General features: G+C 38.4%; 1 protein-coding gene across 1 annotated transcript in view; it reads right to left on the bottom strand.

Annotated features, from left to right (window-relative positions):
* The window catches only part of LOC110520786 (phospholipid-transporting ATPase ID), a 98,983-nt gene extending 91,183 nt beyond the window's left edge, over nucleotides 1-7,800 (bottom strand). The window contains exon 1 of the mRNA XM_036967387.1: nucleotides 7,384-7,800. The gene's annotated coding sequence lies outside the window, so the exon portion shown is untranslated. The remainder of the gene's footprint in view (nucleotides 1-7,383) is intronic.
* Nucleotides 7,801-8,923: the final 1,123 nt, after the last annotated feature.

Here is an 8,923-nt window from a genome sequence, read left to right on the forward strand (position 1 = left end):
AGTACATATAACCATTGAGGAAATTTAAAACTAATGATTGGAGGGAGTACAATGAGAAGATATCACTATTATTAGGTTTTGTTTGTAGTCAACGTTTGGGTTTCTGAATCGGGGTAGTGTAACGAATGCTGACCAAGGGTTTTTTTCTGTGAAAAGGAGTGCTTCATTGTATTTCTTTTGAAATGTTTTCTTGGGGCTGTAATCTTGAAGGGAGCGAGTGAGATAGAGGCACATTTCTACCAAATTGAAATGGCCTGGAAATGTTTTGTTTGTTTAGAACCTGGGGGTAGTCTTTGGGTTTGAGGAGAATTCCATTTTTCATGGAGACGATATCTTAAAGGGGTACACACACACATGGAATATTAGAAGTTTATTTTCTGAGTTTTAATTAAACACGTGAATTCTTTTGATAAAGGGAATGTTCTGGAGACCTGGGATACAACATGTAGAAAATGTTTGATGGTTGTTCTTTCATTTTAGTAGGAAACACGACTGTAAAAGGGTGGTATAACTGTTGACCTCTATCATGGCTTTCCTTTGTGGTCTGATCAGCCTCATGGGAGGGCCATTTGGATAATGAATTTAAGGTCATTAGTAATACTGATTTCAAGGTAAATTGTGTAATTGATAATTATGAACGAGTTTATAGTTCTTTGACATATTTGTAATTTGAACCAATGAGAAGAAAGAAATGGCATAGCCTTGGATTAATGGTAGATTTATGTTAAGTATTTAGAACCTAATCCAAGCCAACAGGTGTGACGCACTTGGGCGTAGTGGGTGCGGAGTCAGGCGCAGGAGAAAATCGTATATGCCAATACCAGGCGCACATAAACTATTGGCCCAAAGCCAGGACCCAACTAGTCCGGAGAAACAAACTAAATGTAACACACTACCACACATAAACACAGAGGAAAAATAAGCACAAAGAGCAGATGGGCCTTACCGGCTTAAATAGCCCAACTAAAAACAGAAACCAGAAACAGGTGAAACCAATGAGACAAAACCAACAGCAAAGGGAAAAGGGATCGATGGCAGCTAGTAGACCGGTGACGACGACCGCCGAGCTCCGCCCGAACAGGAAGAGGAGCCACCTTCGGTAGGAGTCGTGACAGTACCCCCCCCCCCCCCTGAAGTTTCTAAAACTGTTTGAATTATGTCTGAGTATAACAGAACTCATATGGCAGGCAAAAACCTGAGGAGAATTTCAAACAGGAAATGAGAAATCTGAGGTTGGTAGGTTTTCAACACAGTTCCCATTGAAATCCCCTTGAGATATGAATGAAGTTGCACTTCCTAGGGCTTCCACTAGATGTCAACCATCTATATAATGGTTGAATTGAATGAGGCTTCTACTGTGTTGTGGGACTGAATAAGAACAGAATGAACAGGTGTCTTGCAGTCAGCCATTTTCTGGTCACGCGCATTCCACATGACTTCCTCTTGCGTTCCGTTGCTCCAGAAGACACAAAGGAATTCTCCGGTTGAACTTTATTGAAGATATATGATTAAAACATCCTAATGATTGATTCTGTACTTAGTTTGAAATGTTTCTTCGACCTGTAATCTAACTTTTTGAGGTTTTTATTCGAACTAACGCTTGACCAGAACGAGCGTTTGGATATATATACCAAACGCGCTAACAAAAAGAGGTATTTGGACATAAATAACGGACATTATCGAACAAAACCAACATTTATTGTGGAACTGGGATTCCTGGGAGTGCATTCTGATGAAGATCATCAAAGGTAAGGGAACATTTATCATGTCATTTATGGTTTATGTTGACTCCAACATGGCAGCTAATTTGACTTGTTCTGAGCGCCGTCTCAGATTATTGCATGGTTTGCTTTTTCCGTAAAGTTTTTTTAAAATCTGACACAGCGCTTGCTCTAAGGAGAGGTATATCTATAATTCCATGTGTATAACTTATTCCATGTGTATGTATTATCATCTACATTTATAATGAGTATTTCTGTTGAATCGATGTGGCTATGCAAAATCACTGGATGTTTTTGGAACTAGTGAATGTAAACTCCGATTTTTTTATATAAATATAAACTTTATCAAACAAAACATACATTGTGTAACATGAAGTCCTATGAGTGTCATCTGATGAAGATCATCAAAGATTAGTGATACATTTTTTCTCTATTTGTGCTTTTTGTGACTCCTCTCTTTGGCTGGAAAAATTGCTGTGTTTTTCTGTGACTTGGCTCTGACCTAACATAATCGTTTGTGGTGCTTTCGCCGTAAAGCCTATTTGAAATGGGACACTGTGGTGAGATTAACAACAATACTACCTTTAAAATGGTATAAGATACATGTATGTTTGAGGAATTTTAATTATGAGATTTCTGTTGTTTTGAATTTGTCGCCCTGCACTTTCACTGGCTGTTGTCATATCATCCCGTTAACGGGATTGCAGCCCAAAGAGGTTTTAACCAGGTAGGCCAGTTGAGAACAAGTTCTCATTTACAACTGCGACCTGGCCAAGATAAAGCAAAGCAGTTCGACACAAACAACAACACAGAGTTACACATGGAGGAAAACAAACATACAGTCAATAATAATACAGTAGAAAAATAAGTCTATATACAATGTGAGCAAGTGAGGTGAGATAAGGGAGGTAAAGGCAAAAAAAAGTCCATGGTGGTGAAGTAAATACAAAATAGCAAATAAAACACTGGAATGGTAGATTTGCAGTGGAAGAATGTGCAAAGTAGAAATAAAAATAATGGGGTGCAAAGGAGCAAAATAAATAAATACAGTAGGGGGAGAGGTAGTTGTTTGGGCTAAATTATAGATGGGCTATGTACAGGTGCAGTAATCTGTGAGCTGCTCTGACAGCTGGTGCTTAAAGCTAGTGAGTTAATGATAATGTTAATTTAAGGTTAGGGTTAAGCATAAGGTTAGCAGTGTGGTTTAGGTTAGGGTTAAGCATAAGGTTAGCAGTGTGTTTTAAAGTTAGGGATAGGTTTAAAATCTAATTTTAAGAAGAGAAATTTAGGAAAACAGGCAGGGTTTATGACTTTGTGGCTGTGGAGGTTAGTGACGAAGGCCAAACGCTCTGAGGAAGGTCTAGAAGTCGATACGTAAAGTTTTTAAAGAGCAGTGATACTATCAAGATCAGTGTGCAGGTTTCTTCTTTTTCTCATCTTATTCAGCTGTTACCATTCACCTGCAACAAAGATGGCTCAGATGAGTGAGTGCCTTTTGAGTTAGTGACAACACACCATCATCCGTTCCTGCTTCGTACTGTATCATATTGGTCTGACCTGGTCTAGGATGCTGCTGCTGAGAGATAGGTGCTCTGAGGGATAGGTGCTGCTGAGAGTTAGGTGCTGCTGAGAGATAGGTGCTCTGAGGGATAGGTGCTGCTGAGAGATAGGTGCTCTGAGGGATAGGTGCTGCTGAGCGATAGGTGCTCTGAGGGATAGGTGCTGCTGAGAGATAGGTGCTCTGAGGGATAGGTGCTGCTGAGAGATAGGTGCTCTGAGAGATAGGTGCTGCTGAGAGATAGGTGCTCTGAGGGATAGGTGCTCGGAGATAGGTGGCAAAGATGGACGCCGTTTCATTAGCCCCATTCACTGTCAAATTCACTGAAGTCCATGATAGCATCCGACAGAGAGAGGGAGCTGGTTGTTCAGTGACAGTTATCATGAAACACTATATCATAATGCTACTGAATATGCATGTAACAAGCTGACATGACACCAGTGATTGGTGGGACTGGTGTGTGAGTGTCTGACTGACCATAGTAGAACAGGAAGACCAGGCCAGAGGCCAGGTAAGCTCCCAGCACCTGACACAGAGCGTATGGGAGCAGCTTCACCCAGGGCACCCTGCCCATTAATCTTATGCTACTTAAATATAAATAACAGACATTTTTCTAAACTAATCCAATCTCTTACTTGGATTTATTGTGCCCGCTATTGAAATGGTTGTTCCAGTTTAGATGGTTTAGCCAAAATGTTGAATATCCCCACTCTGTCTGTATTCCAATATGAATTACATCACTTTACAAGCCTTCATAATGTGACTTGCAGGCCTGAAGAGCATGATTTGCAGGCTACTGTGTCAGGGTAAAACTAGGCCCTCAAAATAAGGACTTATTAAATAGTTGTATTGTGTTGAATAATAAAATGTTCATGATAACATATTTGGCTGTCAGTGTTGATTTGACACTGGAGAATTCTTCACCTGGGCTGATGCACTACAGCCAAACATCTAGAGGAAGACAAAGGGGGAGAGAAGGGAGGCAGAGATAAAGTCAAGTTAGATTAAAGAGGCAGTCTGGTCTCATAGACTAGACGTAACATAATAAATATAAATCCGGGATACTGAAATGAGTATGATATTCAACGTTTAGTGCTGAGCGATTAGTGCTTTTTGAGGTCGGTTCATTTTCGGGTACGAAGTCCCATGATGGTAGTGACTGTCCATTACTGCTTATCACGTATTAACCATCATTTATTCACATCACTTAAGTTTTCTATGTTACGTCTACCCCTGACTCCAGGTTGAAAGAATACTGTGAGGGAGGAGATGAGAGTAGGGAGGGGAGAAAGAGGGAGGGAGGGAGAAAGAATTAGAGAAGCAAAGCACAAGTAGAGTAGAGGTAAAGGGGATGTGATAGAGAGGGGAAAGAGAGGAGCTCAAGGGAGATACTGTAAAATAAAGAGAGGGAACATGAACTGCAGCCATGGCTAGAAGGACATCCAGTTCTAGCACTTTCCCTTCCTCGGCTGTGTGACTGAGCAAGGTTCCAGCCTGCACACAGGTCTATTCCAGCTTGTTCATGTGTCTAACGGTCATGGACTAACATATATAACATGACAGTATAAACTGTAACGATATTGCGCCTGGCACCTTTTACCCGTTCAAAGGCTCTTAACAGAGACCAGCTTAGATAACCAGTCTTACAAGTCTGTGTATTGTAGCTTATTGAAGGCTATAGATAAGGAGAAGTAGTTTACTAAAAGTAGATGGGTCGTTCCATGAAAAGAGTGCCTTTTGCGTCCCTTTGATATTTCAATTCTAAATTGTTCACCAGTATTGAATTTTAAAAGCCTGTTATATTAAATGAAGTGACCTTTAACATAGGCCAGATGGAGAATTCAATACATCAGATATTTGATCATGTAAATGCAATAAAGATGTGTTATTTTAGGAACATTTTAACCCACTTAACCCCATCATTTCACCATCATTGTAAAAACCCTAGTTATTTTGTTGCTTTGCAAAAGTCATTTCTGAAGATTTCTTTTTCATGTGATTAGTGAATCATTTACGTCTGTCCCTAATTTTAAGGTCAACCCTGTTACATGAACTGAACTCTCATTTTATTATGGCGAAACATCACGAAGAGTGATTCTTAGTAGTCTTAAACAAATCTACTTGGAACCAAAAGTATACACATGGCTATAAAAGAAGACACCTGTACCATGTCACATACTGTATAGTGATGAAATGTTTTCAGTTTTGACTTTTCATCCCAATATTACACTTATATACATCACAGAAGACTGAAATATAACAAAGCTGTTTGACATAAACACCAGATTTGTCAGTTTGAAAACCAATCATCTTTATTAATTCTGAAATGATTTATATATTAAATTATTTTTATTTAACTAGGCAAGTCAGTTAAGAACAAATTGTTATTTACAATGAGGGCCGTCCGGGAAACAGTGGGTTAACTGCCTGTTCAGGGAAGGATCGACAGATTTTTACCTTGTCAGATCGGGGATTCGATCCAGCAACCTCTAAGGTGTTCTTAATGTTTTGTATATTTTTTTATTCCCTGTCTGATTCCCAGTCCATCCACTAGACAGCAGTAGGATATCACATGATGTCTCTCTTGAAACCAGTTGCATCTGGTAGCGAGGGTAGCATCTGGGTAGCGAGTCACGGTGCCAAAATGGGAAGGGGGTTAACTTGCCTGGCCCAAAACAACCGCTCAGAGTTGAACAAAGACGCCATACAGCTAAAACCTATCTGGTTATAGCTTCAAACTATCAACTTCTTATCAAGTCATAATGTACCAAATTACTTTTTCATAAGCTACTGTAATAGGATACTGATAAAAAAATATGTTCACATTTCGACATAGGCAGTGGTGGAAAAAGTACCCAATTGTCATACATAAAAGTGAAGATACCTTAATAGAAAATGACTCAAGTGAAAGTCACCCAGTAAAATACTACTTGAGTAAAAGTCTAAAAGCATTTTGTTTTAAATGTACTTAAGTATCCAAAATGTAATTGTAATTGTAAATGTAATTGTAATTGTAAATGTAATTGTAAATGTAATTGTAATTGTAATTGTTATTGTAAATGTAATTGTAATTGTAAATGTAATTGTAAATGTAATTGTAATTGTAATTGTTATTGTAAATGTAATTGTAAATGTAATTGTAATTGTAATTGTAATTGTAAATGTAATTGTAAATGTAATTGTAAATGTAAATGTAAATGTAATTGTAAATTTAATTGTAATTGTAATTGTAAATGTAATTGTAATTGTAAATGTAATTGTAATTGTAATTGTAATTGTAATTGTAATTGTAAATGTAATTGTAATTGTAATTGTAATTGTAATTGTAATTGCTAAAATAAAAGTAAAAGTACAAATATTTCAAATTCCTTATATAAAGCAAACCAGACGTCACCATATTCTAGTATTATTATTATTATTTTACCGATAGCCAGGAGCACTCCAACACTCATTTACAAACGAAGCATGTGTGTTTAGTGAGTCCGCCAGATCAGAGGCAGTAGAGATGACCAGATGTTCTCTTGATAAGTGCATAAATTTGACAATTTTCCTGTCCTGCTAAGAATGCAAAATGTGATGAGCACTTTTGGGTGTCAGGGAAAATGTATGGAGTAAAAAGTACATTATTTTCTTCAGGAATATAGTGGATTAAAAGTAACCATGGTTAAAAAATACAGATAGCCCCAAAAACAGTAGCACTTTAAAGTATTTTTACTTCAGTACTTTACACCACTGCATGTATGAACCTGGTTGCAATAAGTGGTGTTGACTGGTGGTCATTTGTCTACTGACTGTTTACTCTGACTGTTATCTCAATTCTTATTTGTGGTTGCAATGTCGAGAGGAAAACCTGCAAGTAAGCACTTCATTGTACTGTGCATGACATACACACACATACATATATATATACATATATTTACACACATATATATACACACACACACACACACATATATATATATATATATATATATATATATTTACACACACATATATATATATATATACATATTGTATTTAGATTTTTTTTCTTCTGTCTATAAAAATAGTGTGCTTTATGTTTTCCATTTTGAACAGTAAGGCTTTAGAAGCTAGGCTACTCACCAGCAGAACAAATGTTCCCATCAGCTCTCCCAAACACTTCCGAGCCAAGTGGTTCGTCAGGTACCTGGTACCTGCCCGCTCTCCTTCATCCCCAATACCTGTTTGTTAGCCTGGACCTGTCCCATCTATATGCATCTGTGCCTAAACCTGTAGCTCCCACCTGGCCAGCCTACAGATTATGTGAATGTTGCCCTGTGCAGATCAGATGCCCACGCAGATCTACTGGTTTCTGCAGAATCTTGTAGTCAAAGTGGTATTCACACACTGTCAAAGGCAAAAATAAAAAGTGTCATTCTGTCAATAACAGCTGTCATCTTCACCTGTCTGTGGCCTAATGTCCGTCATCATCTTTCCCCGTGCACTCCTTTACTAGCTAGTTACCGTCTTTATCAGTGTCCGACCTGTCCCCTCATCAAATCCAATTCAACCACACACACACACACACACACACACACAACACACACACACACACACACACACACACACACACACACACACACACACACACACACGGCTGACTGTCCATTAACTAAAGCATCGGATCTGATCTCGTCAATCAGACTTTGGCCTCCATAACCATTAACTCTAAACTGCACAAAACCTAGTTTTAAATCCTAGTTAAATGTCATCCTTCTTCTAAACAAACAGTATCTGCTGTGTTTTTGGTGTGATTAAACATTTGAGCTCCTTTGTTTTACCATGCTTGAGGAAGTCAATTAGCCAGCTAAGTCATTTAAGAAAAAAGTTGGATCCCAGATATATATTGCTATCTTGAAAGCTACCTAGATACCAAGCTAACTAGCTACCAAGTTAACTAGCTACCTAGCTACCAAGCTAACTAGCTACCTAGCTCCCAAGGTAACTAGCTAGGCATATCCTTTTAGCTGTTTTGTTCCAATATAAATATAATTATAGTTTTAACCCGAGATCTACTTATCTGGGCTGAAAATGAAGTATTGCAACAATATCTCTTACCGTCTTCCCTTGTTTCTCTAGTCTTCTTTGTATTGAGTAAAATGCAGTTCAATATTGAGTGAGCGTTGTGTAAGAGTGGTGTATAATATCTGTATGTTGTGTTTACAACCCCACCTGACCCTAAAGATACCACAGGGAATTAGATAAGGACCATGTGACCTTCCGGGGGGTTAGCATCTTTAACAACATGATTTCCTAAGGTGTCGTGTGTGTGTGCATGTGCTTGTGTGTGTGCATGTGTGTGTTTGTGCATGTGTCCGTGTGCGTGCATGCCCATTTGTGTATTCTGATTCTTCAGTATTAGTACATTCAAACAAACTTCACAATCGTACAACACTGCCCTTTGGTTCTTTTGGCAAACCTAATGTAGGCCTGTGCCAACTAGGTCACTAATCATTAATTAAGCCTGTGTTGACAACTCCACCAGAGTGATAAGATAGGTCAATATAACCACATTGACCACTCTTGTAACAGTGTTGAGTAATCTACTGTAATTAATAAACCACAGAGAAAAATGAAAGAGCTAACTAACCGAATTGAGGAAGGCAGTGAATTGCCCTTCAAT

Source organism: Oncorhynchus mykiss, chromosome 3 (genome assembly GCF_013265735.2).
Source record: "Oncorhynchus mykiss isolate Arlee chromosome 3, USDA_OmykA_1.1, whole genome shotgun sequence".
Lineage (NCBI taxonomy): Eukaryota > Metazoa > Chordata > Actinopteri > Salmoniformes > Salmonidae > Oncorhynchus > Oncorhynchus mykiss.